General features: G+C 42.4%; 1 protein-coding gene across 9 annotated transcripts in view; it reads right to left on the reverse strand.

Moving 5' to 3' along the window:
- Positions 1–21,774, reverse strand: part of PPIP5K2 (diphosphoinositol pentakisphosphate kinase 2) — a 501,817-nt gene that overhangs the window by 462,138 nt on the left and 17,905 nt on the right. The gene's annotated exons all lie outside the window — the stretch shown is intronic.

Below are 21,774 nucleotides of genomic sequence, written 5' to 3' on the forward strand. Positions count from 1 at the left end.
GGGTGGTGGTGGACAGCCAAGGAGAGAGACAGACAGAAAGACAGACAGACACATCTATTCTAGCACCCGTTTTTATTAAAAATGTAATGAAAATTCTTAAAAAATAAATAAATAATAATGATATTAAATTGAAGGGCACATATGTGCATAAGTGTAGGTATATGTGTTTTGGGAGAAAAAAGTGCTATAAGAGCAGATTCAGAAATACGGTAATATCTCTTTGCAAGAACCTGATTTGTTTCTCTTTTTCTTTGTTGATATCAACTGTGGGAACATTTCTTTGTCTCAGAGTATTAGTGGTGTGCAAAAAGTAGAAAAACATCATTTTAATTTTCTGTTTTGTGATTACAATATGTCAAATTTGAAATGTGTATCCCGATCTGGTGTTAGACCGCGAACGTGAGCTAGGATTTAACAGAGCGAGGAAAAGTCTTTTTTTGTTTATTTTGTCTACATCACAGAGCCGGCGTAGGGTTGGAGAAGTTGTAACCTTATACTTCTACTAAGACTAAGGGTCTGTTTTACAAAGCTGCGCGGCTACAGCCCTGAAGCCCTTTAAAATAAATCTCTACGGGCTTTGGGGCCGTTACTGAGCAGCAGCCGCTAGCGTGGCTTTGTAAAACAGGCCCTAAGGGGTACTTTTATTAAGATGTGCATTTAGCACGCACTAAATCAGCACACCTTAATAAAAGGACCCCTAAATATCTTAATTAGAAATTTGGCCCGCAACTTAGCCTAAGTTTTAGATTTTGGCCCCTTATGTGATTGAGTTTGACACCCCTGCCATATATCTTCTAGCTAAGGTAAGGGTGCGAAAGATATTATGAAATTTTTGCAAATGTTGAGAAGGAATGTATCTATCAAAAGAAGGCAATTTTTGAACCAGATGCTTGATATAGCAGGAAATATAGAAATTGTAATTTAGTACTCTGCTCGCTAACATGAAATTTTGGTAAAGGCAACGTCCAAATTTGTCCATAGTGCGCCCTTCATGCCCTGGTGATACTGAGGCATAGATTTTTAATGGAGTAGATTTTTTCAATTTTGATTCCACCACTAATTACTGGTGCTGAAGCTGTGGTTTGTCAAAATCTGGTGAAGTAATTATCTTTTATAGAGAGTCCAATTTTCTAGAAGTCACTGTAATGGTAAGGAGCGTTTCCCAATTCTTGTGAAGAGTCTCTTTGAGAATGCCATGTAAAGGTAATCTGAGAAGTTCTTTAGGAGGCTCATCATAATCTAAAGCCTCCAAATATTCAGCACTTTAGGCAGAGAATCTGCTTCTAACTTGAATGGTAGCTCTTTTCCCAACTGCCTAATAAATTTAGTGAAAGAAAGTCTTTCAGAAGGAGATTTAGCCCTTGGTGGAGACTTTTCCAAGGGAGTGTCGTAAGCCTCCATTATAGACTCAGAAAAATCCTTAACTAAATCAAACTGTAAGTCAGAATCATAAAAGGGCTTTGGTGAAGGAGTGTGTCAAGAAGGATGTTTATGTGGAGTCCGGTGCCGATCCAATGACGAGGCATGACACAAAGCTCTTTTTCTCTTCGAGTGATGTTTTCTTTTGGTGGCATGTGAGGATGAACAATGCTTACAGGTCTTCGAGCGTCGAGAGGAGGAACAACAATGTCTTGATGAACTGGATCGATGCCTCGATGGAGAACTGGACCCACGATGTCTAGGCGTGGAGCGTGGATGCCATTCCAGAGAACCAGTTAAGGTACAGTACCGCTAGATCAAATAGACTTATACCGAGGCTGGGCTGGTACTGAGGGAGTCGATAATGGGGTAAGAAATTTGAAAGCATTACCCAACTCCGCTTGGAAAAGCACATCAAGCTTTTCACAAAAGGAAAGCACCGGTACTATCGGTGCCGCAACTTGCCTTGGAGAGGGTGACCTCGATGAGGATGTACACCTCGATGTTGAGGCAAGCTGTAAAAGTGGTCATTGCTGCTTTGTCGGCATCAAGGGACTCGATGCAAGAATGACCTACAATGCTGGTTGGGAAGCTGGTGGCTTCTTAGCAAGCTTACTGGATGGAACGAGGTCTCCCGACGCCAGTGTCAATGTCAAAGTCTTCAACATCAAAGGTTTCGATGTCTTCTCAGTGTCCATGCTTGTCCTGAACAATTTTCCTGTTGAAGTTTGCAGCTCTTGATGGAATGTTTATGCAGGGTAGAACACCAAGCACAGGATTCTATCCAGTGTTCAGGCCCAAGGCACTGCAAGCACCAACTGTGTAGGTAAGTGAAAGAAATTGGCCTTTGGCACCTGCATCACTTTTTGAAGCCGGACAGAAAGACCGCGTCAACCGAGTCAAACTCAATGGTTGAGAGAAAAAAACAAAGCCCTCGATGGCAAAAAGCCGCGAGGAAAAGAGAGAAAAGAAAAAAAAGACACTTTTTTTTACCTAATGAAGAACAAATATTTAAAATAAAAACCATGTGGGCGGGAAGGCAAAATGTCAAAAAACTGAACAACTTCTTAGCTCCGCGGAAAACTAAGAACTGAGGAGCCATGAGCCTACGTTGGGTGGGAACTCATGACAGTTTGTGAACTTCTCAAGTTCTTAAAGTAGCGATGCATTTTTAAACCTGTCCATACAGGCTCTGTGAATGACATCACTCACATGTGAGAATATGCTGCCTGCTTGTCCTGGGGATAATAGACTGTACTCACAGTTGTTCTGATGCAGTGTCTGCTTCAGCTGAATCAGCAGCTGTGATATGACCTCCCCCCCCCATTCCAGATGCTTGTTTCTTTGGCCAGTCAGACTAAGGTATATAGCTTGAAATCCCAGACCCCCCCACAGCATCTCATGCATCATGGGGGAGGGAATAGAATGCAGCTGGCACCTGATAGAGTCCTCAGGACTGACATGTGGTCACAAGCTTGCGCTCAAGCTCTGAGAATACCAAAAGCGAGCCTTGCTACCAGGGGAATGGACCCTGAGTTATAGAAAAAAAAGTATTAATGCAGGCCAGACAGGCAGGTTCCCTATAAAAGGGTTGCCCTACCAGCTACAGACTTCTGACCCAGAGAGCCTGTGTTTTCTCTCAGGCAGAGCTGCCCCAATAACACTTGGGACCTCTGAAGCACCAAGAAGCTTCAAAATCTAGATAAAACCCCAAAAATAATAAACCAGAAATCAGAGCAGATCAGAAAGAAACTGAGGAGCTACAGCACAGCCCAAAGGTGGAGCCGAAAAATGTAGATGTAACCTTTTACACAACTAGCGATTAAAGGAGAATAACCCACTGGTTCAAGACTCGTATACCTTTTGCACTAGAATTAAGCAATTAAATTCAAACTACAATATAGCAATGAAATTATACCACAAGAAATGAATGCTGTCTAAGGTAAATCACCATAAAAAGATTGAAGAACTGTCCTTATGTCTTCAACATGTTTCACTATTGCATTATCAAAGCAAACACAAGCAATTAATATTTCTCACGCCACAATGATACACTGAAGTTTACCACTGAGTACAGCTTTTGGTATTAAGTTTATTAACTTTGGAACATTGCTTCCTGTGTTTAGCTTTCAGTTTTCTATTATTCATAGTTTTGTCATTAGCAAGCTGCCGCCTCTTGATTTTATTTCTTACTCTTTTGAACATACTGAGGCAGACAGAGAAGGAGCTCTTGATTATATTTTCACGTCAGATTATAATACCTACTTATCCACTAAGAATATAATTTCTTAAAAAAAAAAATAGAACTCCAGATATCTTATTATAAAACTCACATTCTTAACAGAATAGACATTCTCAGCTCTAGATGATGTATTTATCAATTACCTGGTAACTATAAACTTTGTGTAAACTAATCATAGGGAAATTAAGGAAAGCAAGCTATGAGACCACTAAAAGCAGTAGCTCAGATGACCTGTGTAATGAGACTCAAATTGTGCATTACACACATGAAGAGGGTAATTTTATAAAGGAGTGTTTATTTCTAAGTACCAAGATGACACAGAATGCTACAAACCTGCTTTTGTAGGAAACTGGGCTTCTCCTTCAATGTTTTTCTTATCTGACATGCCCGTGATCTCCCTGCCAGTGTCAGACATACTAACTTATAATGGGGTTGGGTAACTAAGGAAGCAATTTCTTTTTCTGTTTACTTGCATGTGTTACCCCTGGCCAAGTTCTGGATATATGTGCATGTTCCTACTGGTCATCCTAGGCTGGGCAGAGCAGGAGCACAACTGTACTATGCACTGGTATTTTTTTTTTTTTTTTTAAAGGGAACCTTCTTTGGAGCCTTTTTTATTTTTAGCTTTTCTTTGACTATTTTCTCTGATATTCCATCTCTGTGTACTATGGAGATAGAGCTAGACCCTTCAATGCAACCTCCCCAAGCATGGAAAGTTAGACACTGCTGTGAATATTATCATCCACCTTTAACCAGAAACTGTGTGAGCTGAATATTTTGCTGGCATCATATTAAAATTTATCTATTGTATCCTATTTCCTGGGTGAATGCATATATAGTCTATCCACATGTCACCCCAAAATACAAAAGAACTCGCAAAGCTACAATCTAGATCACAAGAGCATACATCTTTTGAATCAATTCTATGAAGAATAATTATAATTATAATAAGTTTAAAAAGATTTGGGGGCCATTGTTTATTTATTCTAATGATCAGACATCTTAAACACCTCAGTATTGGAAAAGATAGAGGGAAGGTGGGAGTATGAATGATAATAATTGATAATTGTTAATTATTAGTATATGGGAGGGAGGGATGGGATTCTTTTATATTTATGTATTTGGAAGATTACAAATAAGATTGTCAAGTGATTAATTAATATATTTCTGATGGATTATTGTACACTTGTTGTAATTTTTGAAAACGAATAAAGATTTATTAAATAAAAAAAAAATTCTATGAAGAATAGGTAATCCTTTCTAAAGAAAATTAGGTACCTACTTAACAGGTCAAACATGCATCCATATTTTAGCTGTAAGCACTTACAGCAGCCAAAGAGCTGGTATAAAGGCACACACCTATATCAGGAACATGTGTGCATGGTGAAATTCATACCTAAATTTCCATTTTTGGAGTCCTGCTAGATCAGCCCAGACAAGAGTTATGACTCTGTTATACCGACAGATGGAGGTATAAAAACTGAAATATTTCAGTGATGTCACCAGTATAAAGGCATATATTCTTGAATTATCCAGTATGACACTGCGAATCAGGTCCAAGCCAGCACATACCAATTAGACCTCATTGAAACCACTGCAGCATGAGGGCAGAGTCAAGATGACAGGACTATTGTTGAATCTGGAGTTTGCTTCGTCTTTTGCCTCAGTGCTCTTATGCTGTATATTAAAAGGAAAAGGGCCATGTGGGTTGTTCCCTCTGCAATCCCTAGTGCAGCCTCAACCCAGCAAATAATGGATTGGTTCGCCATTGGAAACCCTTTACACATTGAAGTAGGAAGTTCTGCTATGGGGCTGGCTAAAGGAGAGCCTTTCTCTTTGGGACATGACAAAACTATCACCTCCGGAGCCTAATATTCCACCACACCCAGCAACCATGTTAGTATTAGATGTAAAGGTACACTGTGGAAGGCATCACATTGACGTTTTCTGAGGAAGGCATCACATTGAGCAGCAAAACACTATTGGGTGTTAACGGAGGAGCAGAGAAGAATGCTCCCATAGTGGATTACCCTTTAAATATTCTGGAAAACATTGCAAAATTTGACTTTGTGACCAGACCTACAGGAGATGTAACTGTTTTGGCGTATGAACTGTCTATGTCTGGTGAGACAGTAAAGATAGATATTTCAAGTAAAATCGAACAGGTTCAGGAGGAGCTTAAAGGTCAGACTAAGTTATCAATTGTAAAAGATCAATTACTAACTCACAGGAAGATTTGAGCAGTTATAGAATTTTAACACACAACTGAATTTATATTTATAGAATTTTTCAAGAGCCCCTGGGATACCACCTTTGGATTTCTAAGATATTTGATAAAGATTTTGCATTTTACCTCTAATGCAATTCCCCCCTTGAAACAAGATCTATTTACCAGTTTCCTCAAGAAAAACTCAAGGGGTTATGGAAGGAGAGCGTGGTCCTGATACACGATTAAATATGAATAAAATCTCAGCAATTCTGAAAGAATCTATAACAGAAAAAACACTGAAAGAGCACTTTGTTTAGATTTTAATTTTCTTGCCATGAAGCAGCTTGTTAGCATAGTCTTGTAAATGCATACATACTTTTTGTAGTGGTGTTAAGGAAGGGTGAAAAATGTTTTTCATATAGTTTCAAGTTCTCTATTAAATGTATCTGTGCTTATGTAATAAGAGTTGTCCAATAATTAATTTTGAAATGCATTACAAATAAATTTAAGAAAGAAACCACAGAAGAACATAAAAACAAACCCTCCAACTAGTGCTGCACAATTCACTGATTTGAATTGATTCAATTCACTGAATAGATACAAATTGATTCATTCTACCAAAAAAAAAAATATCGGACTCACAGATTCAGTGAGTCCTGACATACCTCTGAGTCTTCTACAGCAGCAGCAGCAATGGTGGTGGCCAACCAGCAGAGGCATTGCTCTGAAAAGGCTACTCATGACCCGCCCAGCCGGGGATTTCCCTCTGCAGTGCCACTGATGATGTGGCAGAGGGAAGCCCTGGTGGAGCAGGCCACGAGCAACCTGTTTAGAGTGCTGCCTCTGCTGCTTTAGGAGGCCCGAATGTATATCAGGTCTCACCGGGGGAGGGGGGTTGGGAAGTGCTGCACAGAGAGATAAGAGGGATGGAAGGCTGCTGCACAGGGGATAGGAAAGAGGGATGGAAGGCTTCTAGACATGAAGGGAGAAAGGAAGAATTGTTGGAGGAAAGCTGCAACAAAGAGGTAAAAAGACACAAGAGGGAGAAATGCATTGAGAAGAGAGAAATGTTGGACATAGAATGGATAGCAAGGAAAGAGAAAAAAATTTGATGCTACATGGGAATAGAGAGGTTTGACTGGGGGGAGGGAGAGAGAGATATGATAGACAGTTGGAAAGATATGGCAGAGGAAGGGAAGGTACAGATATAGAAGATAAATGGTGACCTAACAGACAGAGGAAAAGTCTTTTTTTTTTTTTACACCGCATGGGATTGGAGACACCAAAGGGAGGTGAGGTGGGTGAAGCGGTTACAAACTACACCTGCCAGGATTTAAAAAAAAAAAAATGCCCGTTTGGGAGGAAAAGCAAATTGAATTGAAAAATTGATTCAATAGACCATATCAAATAAAAAAATTTTCTCCTTAATCGGACAGCACTGCCTCCAACGCCATTTTACTATACACCAAACCACAGAGATTCCCCAGTGTTGCTATCCACCAGAGCAGACTGGTCTTGCAGAAATCAAAGAAAGAAAATTAACTTGTATGAATAACTATCTTCCTTTTCAGGGCTGTGGATAACGTAAGCCTGACCTTAAAACACTTTGAAGCATGGCAATTAGTGGGTCGACAGAAAGCTCTGCAGTGGCTGCATGTGACCGTGGCCTAGAGAACAGTATCCAGGATTGCTACAGCTAGCCTCAGACCCTGAGAGTCCAAGTTTCCAAGTTTATTATAAGATTTGATAAATCGCCTATTCCAAATTCTAAGCGATGTACAGCTAAAAATTATGTCCCCTGCACATAAGAGCCAGAAGCTTGAACATCTGCTCTTCTGTAAGAAACACAATACCCCACTTTCCTCCCCTTTTTATTAAGCCACAGTAGAGGTTTTTACAGCAGCCCGGAGCGCTAAATGCTCCGACGCTCACAGAATTCCTCTACCGCAGCTTAGTAAAAGAGGGCCTTGGTGTTTTAACTACACTCCTAGGTACTCCAAGTCCTGGCCACCTTATCTCAAAAAAGATATAGTGAAACTAGAAAAGGTTCAGAGCAACCAAGATGATAAAGGGGATGGATCTTCTCTCGTATGAGGAAAAACTAAAAAGGTTAGGGCAGCTTGGAAAAGAGATGGCTGAGAGGAGATAAGATTGAATTCTACAAAATCCTGAGTGGTGTAGAATGGGTACAAGTGGACTGATTTTTACTCCATCAAAAAATACAAAGGCTAAGGGATACTCAAAGTTACAGGGAAATAGTTTTAAAACCAATAGGAGGAAATATTTTTTCACTTGGAGAATAGTTAAGCTCTGAAACATACTGCCAGAGGATGTGGCAAGAGTGGTTAACATAGCTGGTTTTAAAAAGGGTTTGGACAAGTTCCTGGAGGAAAAGTCCATAGTCTGCTATTGAGACAGAGACATGGAGAGAAGGCACTGCTTGCCCTGGATCGGTAGCATGGAATGTTGCTACTATTTGGGATTTTCCAGGTACTAGTGACCTGGATTGGCCATCATGAAGACAGGATACTGAGCTAGATGGACCATTAGTCTGACCAAGTAAGGCTATTCTTATGAGACAGTATCAGCTGAATCTTTGTAAAGTTCACTACTCAGCAGTACAAACAGAGGTCAAGAAAATATACCCCACCTCAGAATCTACACACACCATTCCCAAAACCTCAGATGATCCCTGCACAGTGGGCCAGTTATGAAACATCCTCACTCCACTAGCATATGATACAGCATGTCTTCTAAAGCAGTGTTTTTCAACCTTTTTTTGGGCAAAGGCACACTTGTTTCATGAAAAAAATCACGAGGCACACCACCATTAGAAAATGTTAAAAAATTTAACTCTGTGCCTATATTGACTATATATAAAGTAATTCTCTTGAATAGGAATCAAATAAATACAAAGAAAGTATTTTATAATTACTTTATTATGAAATATTAAGTAAACAGAATAGTGAAAAATTATAAAATACTTTATTCAGTGCGAAACCTGGGCCTGTTTGGCTGAACACAAAGCTGATATTCTGGCTGGAATCGAAGAAAGACACACACGTAGCTCTTCGTCAACAGCTCTCAGTCTCTCTCTGTATTTGGTTTTTATAGCATACAAAAATAGACAAATATACCCTCCATCCTTTTTATTAAACCACAATAGCAGTTTTTAGCGCAGGGAGCTGCGCTGAATGTCCAGCGCTGCTCTTGACGCTCATAGGCTCCCTGCGCTAAAAACCACTATTGCGGTTTAGTAAAAGGTGACCATATTGTAAAATATAGACAGCAGATATAAATTCAGAACTGTGCATAGTAAGTGAAGGGAAGTTTTCATCTCTGGGAATTTACCCAGTTAACTATTAAGTTATTTGGGCAAATTCCTTTGAAAACTGTGGTAATACTGCCTCCACTTTGCTAAATTTAAAATAAAATCATTTTTCCTACCTTGTCTGGTGATTTCTGGTTGCACTTTCTTCTTCTGACTGTGCATCCAATCTTTCTTCCCTTCTATCAGCCTGTATGCTTTCTCTCCTCTACACCTCATTCCCTCCCCAAACTTTTTCTTCCTCTCTCCCTGACCTTTCTTTCTTTTTTTCTGTTTCTCTTCTTTCCTTCTGTTTCCCTGCCTGCCCCCTTTCTTTCTTTCTTTCTCCCTGCCGTTCCCCAAGCCACTGCCACTGCTGCTGTCATCGGGGAACAGGACCCACCAATGGATAACAGGCCCCAAAGCCGACGCCGACGCATGCTCTCCCTGACATCAATTCTGCAATCGGAGAGGAAGTTCCGCCCAGCCAGGCAGCGATTGGCTGGCCCGAACTTCCTCTCAGACTGCAGAATTGACGTCGGGGAGAAGAAGACTTATCGGCTCGATAGATTAGATCGCCAAGACAAAGTGAGTCCTGGGTGATCGACTCACTTTGCCTTGGCGAGCTACTGGTGCCCCTGCCTCGGGCCCCCTGTCAGCTCTGGGCCCCTGAATGCAGGACTGGTAGTACTGCCCTGATGGCGGCCCTGCGGCACACCAGGCAACATCTCGCGGCACACTAGTGTGCCGCAGAACAGCAGTTGAAAAACACTGTTCTAAAGAAATTATCCATCCGCAGCAACTCCCTCAAAAAATTCACCGCCCCCCTCCCCAAATACCTACTAGCTACTGCACCCAAAATAATCATCACCTGAATCACCAAATGTCTAAACAACCTTTTAAACCAAGGCCAACTCCCAGCCGAAATAGGTAAAATAGCTATCACACCCACCAAAAATCACAAAAAAAAACTGACCTATCCATCCTCTCAAACTAAAAACCCATATCAGGTATCCCTATCCTTACCAAGCTCCTAGAAACTCATGTATGTAAGCAACTCACATCCTACACGGAACAGTACTCCAACCTATATCCCTCTCTCAGTTTGGATTTCAACTGCAGCACAGCACTGAACTCCTGCTTACCACAAAAATTAAACAGATACTAAGCATAGACCAATAAGTAGTCCTCCTTCAATTCAACATCTTCATACCTTCGATTCTATAAACCACCAACTTCTCCTAACAAAACTTACTGAAATTGGAATCATAGGCACCACATACACTTAGCTGATTTAATAACTTCCTAGAAAAAAAGAGAATACCTTCAATAGAAAGTTGGAATCTTCTCCAACAGCTGGAAAACATTCTGTGGAGTACCCCAGGGTTTTCCCCTTTCCCCAATGCTGTTCATATAGTCACATTGTATTCGTCAACAATGAACGCCTGTTATTCTGCACGGACAATATTCTCCTCCTCATTCCCATTACAGACGAACAACTAGATGCATTAAAAAAAAAAAAAAAAAAAATCGATAACATTGACAAGATAACAAACTCAAACTAAATGCAACCAAAACCAAAATCCTCTGGTTCCACACCTACCTACAAACAGCTTCCAATAGCATTGTCCTGCTGTCTGGAAATAAAATACCAGTAGATATAGAAGAAACCTCCAAAGTACTGGGTGTTATACTGGACTCCACACACTCTTTCTTTCTTTCTCTCTTTCTCTCTCTCCTGCCTCCAAAGGGTGCAAAATGCTGCAATCCGCCTCCTGAAAAACCTTGACATTCGCGACCACGTTACCCCTGCATTAGCTAACCATTCAAAAACACTGCGCCTTCAAGGCCCTGATGCTCGTTTTAAAAACTTTCCACAAAACCATTTCACACTATATGACAACTAAACTACAAATCTATTTCCCAAAGCGATCACTGAGGTCCCAAGGAGAAAAATGACTGACCATACCTCCAGGCTGCTCCCTCAAAACTGAAACAGCCCGCAAACGCTCCTCCTCACATTTCATATCCAGGCTATGGCACACCATCTCCCCATCTGTTAGAACACTAGATGGACTTTGGAGCTTCAGGAAGGCTGTGAAAACCTTCTTCTTCACAAACCAAGCGCCTTAAGGACATGCACCCAGAATGCTTAATGTATATGTTTTATTCTCATGTCTATATTGTAAATTATTTTTCTTTAACCTGACAGTGATCTTAACTATCAAGGTTTGTAGACACCTATTAGCTATAAAGTCTTACTGGAACCTCAGGCCACCACTCAGAGCTCAAACTCGTTCATTGCTCTAAGCTTTACGTGGAAGCTCCTCATCGGGTCCATTTTATATTTTTATATTTTTATTTTAAGCCTCTTTATGCTTTTGTACTTTTTTAGTTTTTTTTAACCAGTTTAATAACCAAACTTAAAGCTTAAAACATTAAGCAATACTTAGCTCGATCTTATGGTCTTTGGCTAAGGGGGGACATCATACCAACATGTTTCGCTAAACAGCTTTATCAAGGTTTAACCCCTAGAATATAACAGAAGCCAAATTTACCATCTTAATAGTGACACAACTAACTATATATATCTATATTGTAAATTATGTCATCTCTGTCCTGTCTTGATTATATTGTAGATGTACCTTGTAACCCGTTTTGGGCTCCTTTTGGAAGACGAGCTAAACAACTGAGCAAATAAATAACCACTGGGGGGGGAAAAAAACCTTCTTCTCCATGGGACAGATGAGACTCATAAGACCCTACTTTCACAAACAACACTTCGCCATAAAAATGCTAATTTTGTCACAGCTTGACTACTGCAACTCACTCTATGCAGGCATCAACACAGCACTGACTCACAAACTACAACTAATCCAAAACACAGCAATCAGACTTATTTTCAAGCTAAAATAATATGACCCAATCTTCACATCTCAAACAGTTACATTGGCTACTCGTCACTACTCAAACTTAAAAATCTCCTGCATAATCTTCCACGTCATACATGAAACCTCCGCCTCGCCACTCAAACCTATTCACTTCCTCATGGTCCTCCTCAACCAGAAATCTTAGTAAGCTTCTGATGAACTACCCCACAACAAAAGATCTCTGATACAAATGAATTTTCAACACCATGTTTACATATATTGGCACAAAGACATGGAACAACCGTCCAACAACCAACAAATCTGAACAGAACTACCTCACATTCCAAAATAAACTAAAGACTTATCTCTACAACACCATATTCAACACAGAGAATGAACCCTGAGCCTACAAGACACCTTGCTACCTCAATGACACTATGCACACCATCATCCATGTGACCTTGAACTATAGGTTACCTCCTCTTCCTACCTCACAGCACCACTCCTTCAACAATACTAATTTATCTCTTTTTGTTTTGTACCATCTCTCAATCTGTATTGTAATGTATCTTCTGCAGCATCCTTATACCGTACTAAATTGTATTTCTTTAAATTGTACCGTAAGTCGTCTTGATCCTATTTAGGCATAGTGAGACTCATAAATCACAGATTAGATTAAAAATCACATAGGGCATCTGCCAGGAAGGCCACACAGATATCTTCAGGGATGGTGCCAGTTGTTGCACCCACAATAGAAGAGCTTAAGCCACATATCACCTTTACATGGAGCCAGAACCTTAGAAGAAAAGGCCTGTATTATAGAAACATGATGGCAGATAAAGGCCAAATGGCCCATCTAGTCTGCCCATCCACAACAAGCATTATAATAATAATTATTTTATTTTTATATACCGCCAAAGCCATGATAGTTCAAGGCGGTTTACAACAAGAGGTGCTGGACAATCAGCGAAGTGATACAATACAGTGAAGTGGTACAATACAAAGTCATCGTATATAACACAGTTCTTCAACCGCCGGTCCGCGGACCGGTGCCGGTCCGCAAAAAAATCTTGCCGGTCCGCGAAGGACTCGGGTCCCCGCCGCAACGAAAAGTGCCGACGTCAGCTGACTTGCAACTTCCTGTTGCCGTCGCTGTGCCGGGACTTCTGCCTTCGCCGGGACTCCTGCAGCGTATGCTTCCTGCCTTGTCTTCGCACCTCCCGACCAGCAGCGGCAGCTCTGTATGCTTTTAACTTCGGCACAGAGCTGCCTCTAAGCAGTAGTTTAGCTGGTTTCATGAGGCAGCCTCGGGGCCTTTGCTAGGCCGGTCCGCTTCGATGATGCGATGTGGGCCGGCCTAGCAAAGGCCCCGAGGCTGCCTCATGAAATCGCGCTAAACTACTGCTTAGGGGCAGCTCTGTGCCGAAGTTAAAAGCACACAGAGCTGCCGCTTGCCTAAAGACTCTTGGGCTGCTGAAGGAGGGCAAAGAGCAGCTGTCCTGGAGGTTTCCCTTCTTCTCACTTTTGGAGGTCCCTTTTTTTTTTTTTCTTCAAACGGCAACGGGCCCCAGCATGACATCAAGTAAGTTCCACTGTTCCTTGCAAGCAGTTATGCTCGGCCAAAGCTTCCCCTCTGACATGAACCACCCTCAGGGGAAAGAAAGTGACCCGCAAAGGTGAGGGGAAGGGGGGCAGATGATGGAAGTTGGGGGGGGGGGGGAAGAGAGAGAAGGGGCAGATGATGGAATGGAGGAGGGGAAGAGAGAGAAGGGGCAGATGATGGAATGGAGGAGATGAGAGAGAGAAGGAGACAGATGATGGAAGTGAGAAGAAGGGAGAGAGAGCAGAAGGCAGATGGATGTCAGTTGAGAGGGGAGAGCAGATGCTGAATGGAAGTGGGGAAATAACACATACTGGATGGAAGGAGGAGCTAAATAAAGGGGGAAGAAAATAGTAAGATAATGGAGGGGTAAGTGAAAGGGGTGACAAGCTGTGGGTAGACACAGTGAAAAGAGGGAAACAGGACTAAATAGTAAGAAAGAATTTAATTTAGATGGAGGCAGAAAATAGAGAAGGAAGACCAGAGAAGAAAAGGGAAGAGAGAACAGAGAACAATATCAGATCTGAGTGGAGGAAATGAGAAGAGAGAGATGCTAAAAACCACAGGGGGGAGGGAAGGACAGAAATGCCAGACCATGAGGGGAACAGAAGGAAGATGATGGATGCCAGACCAAATTGGGGGGGGGGGGCAGGAGAAGAGATGGCAGGGAAAGACAGACAGTGAATGGAAGGGGCAGATGCTGGACTGAAGAGACAGAGAAGGTTATCATGACGCTGTACGCCCTCACCTGGAGTACTGCGTCCAGCACTGGTCACCGTACATGAAGGAGGACACGGTACACATACAAAATGGGGGGAACACCACTAGGGGTCAGTAACCTGGAGAGAGACCTGGGGGTGATGGTAGACGCAACACTGAAGGCATCGGCTCAATGCGCCACGGCCTCAAGGAAAGCAAACAGAAGTCATCATGCCACTGTATCGTGCAATGGTGCGGCCACATCTGGAGTACTGTGTCCAGTACTGGTCGCCATACCTCAAGAAGGACATGGCGGTACTTGAGGGAGTACAAAGAAGAGCAACTAAACTGATAAAGGGAATGGAAAATCTCCCATATACCGACAGATTGAAGAAGTTGGGACTTTCCTCCCTGGAAAAGCGGAGACTTAGAGGAGACATGATAGAAACTTTCAAGATCCTGAAGGGCAAAGAAAAAGTAGACAGGGACAGATTTTTCAAATTATGGGGCACCACAAGTACAAGGGGGCACTCGGAGAAATTGAAAGGGGACAGGTTTAGAACAAACGCTAGGAAGTTCTTCTTCACTCAGAGGGTGGTGGATACATGGAACGCACTTCCAGAGGCTGTTGTAGACAAGAAAACATTAAGTGGCTTCAAAGAAGGCTTGGATAGATTCCTAGAAGAAAAAGGGATTGAGGGGTATAGATAGGTATGGACCATTAATCAGGCAATGGGCCTGATGGGCCGCCGCGGGAGCGGACCGCTGGGCAGGATAGACCTATGGTCTGTCTCAGCGGAGGCAACCTCTTATGTTCTTATGTTCTTACTACTACTCGAAAGGGTCCAGAGAAGAGCGACTAAGATGGTTAAGGTGTTGGAGGAGCTGCCATACAGCGAAAGATTAGAGAAATTTGGCTTATTCAGTTTTCTTGATAGTAGAGGGGATATATGTGAAGGGGAGGGAGACAGGGGGTTTGTTGATCCTTGCTCTGTATTATTTGTATTTATAAAATGACAATTGTATAGAATATTGTTTCTTTTTATACTTTAATAAAATATGTACAATATAAAATCATAACTATTTGAGGCTTGTGCGGATGGGATCAGATGGTTTGTGGGACCGGGCTCGCGGGAACGGGGCGGCGATGGTTTTTAAAAAAAAATTTCAGTCTTAGTAGTTTGCCGGTCCACGAAATAATTATTTTATTTCCGCCGGTCCACAGGTGTAAAAAGGTTGAAGAACACTGGTATATAAGGTACAGGTTGGGAGTAGCGATACATTATAAGATTATTAGGTTACAATCGATTGAACAAATTTGTTTTTATTGCTTTTCTAAAATTGAAGTAGGATGAGGAATGCATGATAATGTTACCCAGCCAGTCGTTCCATTTACCTGCCTGGGAGGCAAGAGTTCTGTCCAGGAATCTTTTGTAGCGGCAGTCCTTTAAAGTTGGAAAGATGAACATATGAATTCTACGTGTGGGCCTAATAGGACTGTCCAGATTAAATTGAGAAACCAGGTACATAGGGGCCAGGTCAAAAATTGATTTATAACAAAGGCAAAAAAATTTAAACAAAACTCGTGCTTTCAGGGGCAGCCAGTGAAGTTTTTGGTAGTAGGGACTAATGTGTTCCCATTATCTCTTTAATTCAGTGTATAAGATCTACTTCAGATATGGGATTATGCATAGTCACTTTCTGCTTCATCACAGTCCACAATTTTCAGTGATGTTGCCCGGCCTAGGTTCTATCATATGTATTTGTTCATGAGCCAGTCAGCCTTAACAGCTTTTGTTCCATGGCATATTGCACCATCCTGTTGGAAATGGGTTATGTTTTAAATTAGCATAAAGCTTGGCAGTTTCTTCTGTTGCTTGGTTTCTTCAGTGGACTATCTGTAATTCTGGCTCCAACAACACTCAGTGATGCTCTTGGGGAACATTTAGCAGCCTTTAACCCTTTATTTGGCATTGTTGTTCAGAAGCAACATGTGTTTCTATGGCTCTTATGGGAAATCTGCATCTACAAATGTCCGTTACGTTGCACTGTTGCTCTTGTTCAACATCAAGTTACATAAAGCAGCCATTTTCACCATCTGACACTTAAAGGATTAAGATCGCATTATCCATGCATACAACTGTAGCTCTTGGTCAACCCAAGCAGATCTGAAACTGTTCAAGCTTTCTATTTTGTCCAACTGTTGCAATGACAGCTGAATGAGCAACTTTCAGCTTCTTTGTAATTCCTTTTATTGGTATCTTTTCTTTCTATAGAGTTAAAATCTGTGCACATTTCTCTGGGGTAAGCTCTTACCTACATACTATGCTGATGTATGTAAGCAAACCTAAACCAAATCAAGCCAAAGACACCAAATATATATAATATCTTATAAGAAGAAACTGATGCCTTAGATTTTCATAATGGTAACATTTGTTTCTTTAACACAGAAACATGATGGCAAATAAAGGTCAAATGTCCCATCCAGTCTGCCATCCGCAGCATCCACTATCTCCACCTCTCCCTAAGAGATCCCACATGCCTGTCCCACACTTTTTTGAATTCAGTCTTTGTCTCCACCACCAATACTGGGAGACTATTCCACGTATCTACCACCCTTTCTGTAAAAAAATAATTTCCTTAGATTACTCCTGAACCTATCATCTCTTAACTTCATCCTATGCCATCCTTCCGGAATTTTCCTTCATTTGAAAGACTCCCCTCCTGTACATTAATACTACGGAGATATTTAAAAACATCTCTATCATATCCCCCTCTCCAATCTTTTTTCCAGAGTATACATATCAAGGTCTCTAAGCCTGTCCCCATATGATTTATGACAAAGATCACTAACCAATTTTGTAGCAGCCCTCTAGACCAACTCCATCCTATTTATATCTTTTTGAAGGTGCAGTCTCTAGACCTGCATGCCGTATTTCAAATGGGACCTCACCAGAGACTTATACAACGGCATCAACCACCTCCGTTTCCTACTACCATTCCTTTCCTTATGCACCCAAGCAACCTCCTGATTTTGACTGTTGCTTTTTCTACCTGTTTTGCAACCTGAGATCATCTAACAAAATCATCCCCAAGTGCCACTCTTATTTCAAACACAGAAGTATTTCACCTTCTGTACTATATTATTTGCTTATATTTCTGCAGCCTAAGTGCATGGCCCTGCATTTTTTTGCATTAAATCTTAGTTGCCATGAGATTTCCATTCTTCAAGCTTCATTAGATCCCACCTCATGTTATCTACACCACAGTTCTTCAACCGCCGGTCCGCGGACCGGTGCCGGTCCGCAAAAAAATCTTGCCGGTCCGCGAAGGATTCGGTCCCCGCCGCAACGAAAGGCCGGCGTCAGCTGACTTGCAACTTCCTGTTGCAGTCGCGGTGCCAGGACTCCTGCCTTCGCCGGGACTCCTGCCTTCCACCGCGTTTGCCTCCTGCCTTGTCTCCGCACCTCCAGACCAGCAGCGGCAGCTCTGTATATTTTTAACTTCGGCACAGAGCTGCCCCTAATCAATAGTTTAGCGCGGTTTCATGAGGCAGCTTCGGGGCCTTTGCTAGGCCGGCCCGCTTCGATGATGTGATGTGGGCCGGCCTAGCAAAGGCCCCGAAGCTGCCTCATGAAACCGCGCTAAACTATTGATTAGGGGCAGCTCTGTGCCGAAGTTAAAAATATACAGAGCTGCCGCTGCTGGTCTGGATTCTTGGCCCACTGAAGGAGGGCAAAGAGCAGCTGTCCTGAAGGTTTCCCTTCCTCTCGCCTTTGCAGGTCCCTTTTTTCCACCTTTTTTTTTTTTTTCTTCTTCAAACGGCAACGGGCCCCAGCATCGACATCAATCAAGTAAGTTCCACTGTTCCTTGCAAGCGGTTCTGCTCGGCCAAAGCTTCCCCTCTGACATGAGCCACCTCAGGGGAAAGAAAGTGACCCGCAAAGGTGAGGGGAAGGGGGCAGATAATGGAAGTTGGAGGGGGGGAGAGAAGGAGCAGATGATGGAATGGAGGAGATGAGAGAGAGAAGGGGACAGATGATGGAAGTGAGAAGAAGGGAGAGAGAGCAGAAGGCAGATGGATGTCAGTTGAGAGGGGAGAGCAGATGCTGAATGGAAGTGGGGAAAGAACACATACTGGATGGAAGGAGATAAATAAAGGGGGAAGAAAATAGTAAGATAATGGAGAGGTGAGGGAAAGGGGTGACAAGCTGTGGGTAGACACAGTGAAAAGAGGGAAACAGGACTAAATAGTAAGAAAGAATTTAATTTAGATGGAGGCAGAAAATAGAGAAGGAAGACCAGAGAAGAAAAGGGAAGAGAGAGCAGAGAACAATATCAGATCTGAGTGGAGGAAATGAGAAGAGAGATTCTAAAAACCACAGGGGGGAGGGAAGGACAGAGATGCCAGACCATGAGGGGAACAGAAGGAAGATGATGGATGCCAGACCAAATTGGGGGGGGGGGGGGGGGGGCGGCAGGAGGATAGATGGAAGGGGCAGATGCTGGACTGAAGAGACAGAGAAGGTTATCATGCCGCTGTACCGGGCCATGGTACGCCCTCATCTGGAGTACTGTGTCCAGCACTGGTCACCGTACATGAAGAAGGACACGGTACTACTCGAAAGGGTCCAGAGAAGAGCGACTAAGATGGTTAAGGGGTTGGAGGAGCTGCCGTACAGCGAAAGATTAGAGAAACTGGGCCTCTTCTCCCTCGAACAGAGGAGATTAAGACGGGACATGATCGAAACATTCAAGATACTGAAGGGAATAGACTTAGTAGATAAAAACACTATTCACCCTCTCCAAGGTAGGGAGAACGAGAGGGCACTCTCTAAAGTTGAAAGGGGGTAGATTCTGTACAAACGTAAGGAAGTTCTTCTTCACCCAGAGAGTGGTAGAAAGCTGGAACGCTCTTCCAGAGGCTGTTATAGGGGAAAACACCCTCCAAGGATTCAAGACAAAGATAGATAAGTTCCTGCTGAACAAGAACGCGCGCTGGTAGGGCTAGTCTCAGTTAGGGTGCTGGTCTTAGACCAGAGGGCCGCCGCGTGAGCAGACTGCTGGGCATGATGGACCACTGGTCTGACCCAGCAGTGGCAATTCTTATGTTCTTAGGGCAGACGCTGGATGGAAGAGAGTGAAAAGGCAATGAAAGCAGAAACCAGAGAAGACAAAAGGTAGAAAAAATAATTTTATTTCTATCTTGTGATTCAAATATATCAGATTTGAAGTATGTATCTTGCTAGACATAACTGGGGAGTGCAAAGCCCAGGCACTACTACTTCTTTAGCTTCCAGCTGGCTTAGGGCTCTCTCTGACCAGGGGGCAGTTGCCCTAGTTCTACTCCCTAAAACCATTCCTGTCATGTGTGACTGTGATATTCTATTACATGTTATTTGTGTAGCATTCTGTAATAATTTAGCTTATTCAGTTTTCTTGATAGTAGAGGGGATATATGTGAAGGGGAGGGGAGACAGGGTTTTTGTTGATCTTTGCCCTGTATTATTTGTATTTATAAAATGACAATTGTATAGAATATTGTTTCTTTTTATACTTTAATAAAATATGTTCAATATAAAATCATAACTATTTGAGGCTTGTGTAGATGGGATCAGATGGTTTGTGGGACCGAGCTCGCGGGGATGGGGCGGCGATGGTTTTTAAAAAAATTTCAGTCTTAGTAGTTTGCCGGTCCACAAAATAATTATTTTATTTCCGCCGGTCCACAGGTGTAAAAAGGTTGAAGAACACTGATCTACACCCTCAAGAGGGTCTACCCTATTACAGAGCTTGGTATCATCCAAAAAAAGAAACTTTGCAAGGCAGTACTTAAGCATTATCATTCAGAAAGATGTTAAAGAGAGCCAGCCTAGAGAGAGATCCTTGTGGTACTCCACTAACATCCTTTTCCTTGGAGTAAACTCCATTTACCACTACCCTTTGTCTCCTGCCACTTAACCAGCTTTTAATCTAGTTCATCACTTTAGGGTCCATATTGAAAGCACTCAGTTTATTTATCAACTGCCTATGCAGCCCCGTGTCAAAGGCTTTGCTAAATTCCAAGTAAAACATATCTAGCGCCGCTCCCATATCCAACTGTTTGGTCACCCTGTTAAGGAAATCAATCAGATTTGTCTGACAAGACCTGCCTCTCATAAAACCATTCTGTCTCTGGTCCTGCAGTCCATTTGATTCTAGAAATCTCACTATCCTCCACTTAAGAAGCGTTTCCATTACTTTAGTAATAACTAAGGACTAACCAGCCTATAATTCCCAACTTCCTCCTTATATCTGCTCTTGTGCAGAGGAACCACATCTGCCCTTCTCTAATTCTCTAGGACCACTCCAGACTCTAAAAAGATGAGACAACAGAGTTACCAGAACCTCTCAGAGTTCCCTGAGTAACCTTGGATGTATCCCATCAGGCCCCATTGCTTTGTCTATTTTTCATTCAGCTAGCTCCTCACAAATACAGTATTCTGAGAATCTCTTCCGTTCTACCACATATCCATTTCCATTTGTGTTCATTTTCTGTAGTCCTACACCCAGTCTTTCATCCGTAAACACAGAACAGAAATAATTGTTAAGCAGTTCAGCCTTATCTTTAATAGTTTCTGCATATTTGTCCACATCACCCTTGAGTCTTATTCCTATCACTTGTATATCAAAAAAATATTTTGTCTCCCAATTTTACCATATCTTTTCTTCCATTTGCATCTTTATTTTTCCGACAGCCTTTCTACCCTCTCATAGCTTTTCCACATATCCTAACTGGTTTACATTCGGGTACTTTATCATATTTTCCTACCTGTCCCGGTGGACTCAAACTCTATCCAGTGTACCTAGGGCAATGAGGGGATTAGCGACTTGCCCAGGGTCATAAGGAGCAGTGAGGGATTTGAACCCACAGCATCAGGGTGCTGAGGCAGGGGACCCCTGTGACACACACTCCCACAAGGGGCCAACAGCCAGGCTCTTTTTGAAACCATCCTGAGGAAATGAAAAGACCGTAGAAATCAGAGCCTTCAAAGAATCCACCTTCTGTTTTGCATACCAGCACTGAAAAGTCTTCCAAGCTTTAGCAACCACAGTCAGCTTCTTAGATTGTAGGAGGGTAGCTATAACCCCCTCCAAATATCTTTTCTTCTTTAAGGCTGTGTGCTCTCAAGAGCCAAGCTGTAATCCCAGAGTGTTTTGGACTGACCAGGGCAATTGGACCATGCGAAAGCAATACTGGGAGCAGTGGCAGCCTGAGGCACTTTTCCTGTTGTAGCCAAACCAGAACTGCATACAATGCACAACGCAGCCAATCCGGTGCACAATAATCCCCACCCCTTAGTGCAGTGTATCGCAAACTGTGTGCCTCCTGAGATTTCTGGTGTGCCACAACACACAGGCGAGGAGGAGAGTCGTCCATGCCAGCTG

This window comes from Geotrypetes seraphini, chromosome 1 (assembly GCF_902459505.1).
Source record: "Geotrypetes seraphini chromosome 1, aGeoSer1.1, whole genome shotgun sequence".
Lineage (NCBI taxonomy): Eukaryota > Metazoa > Chordata > Amphibia > Gymnophiona > Dermophiidae > Geotrypetes > Geotrypetes seraphini.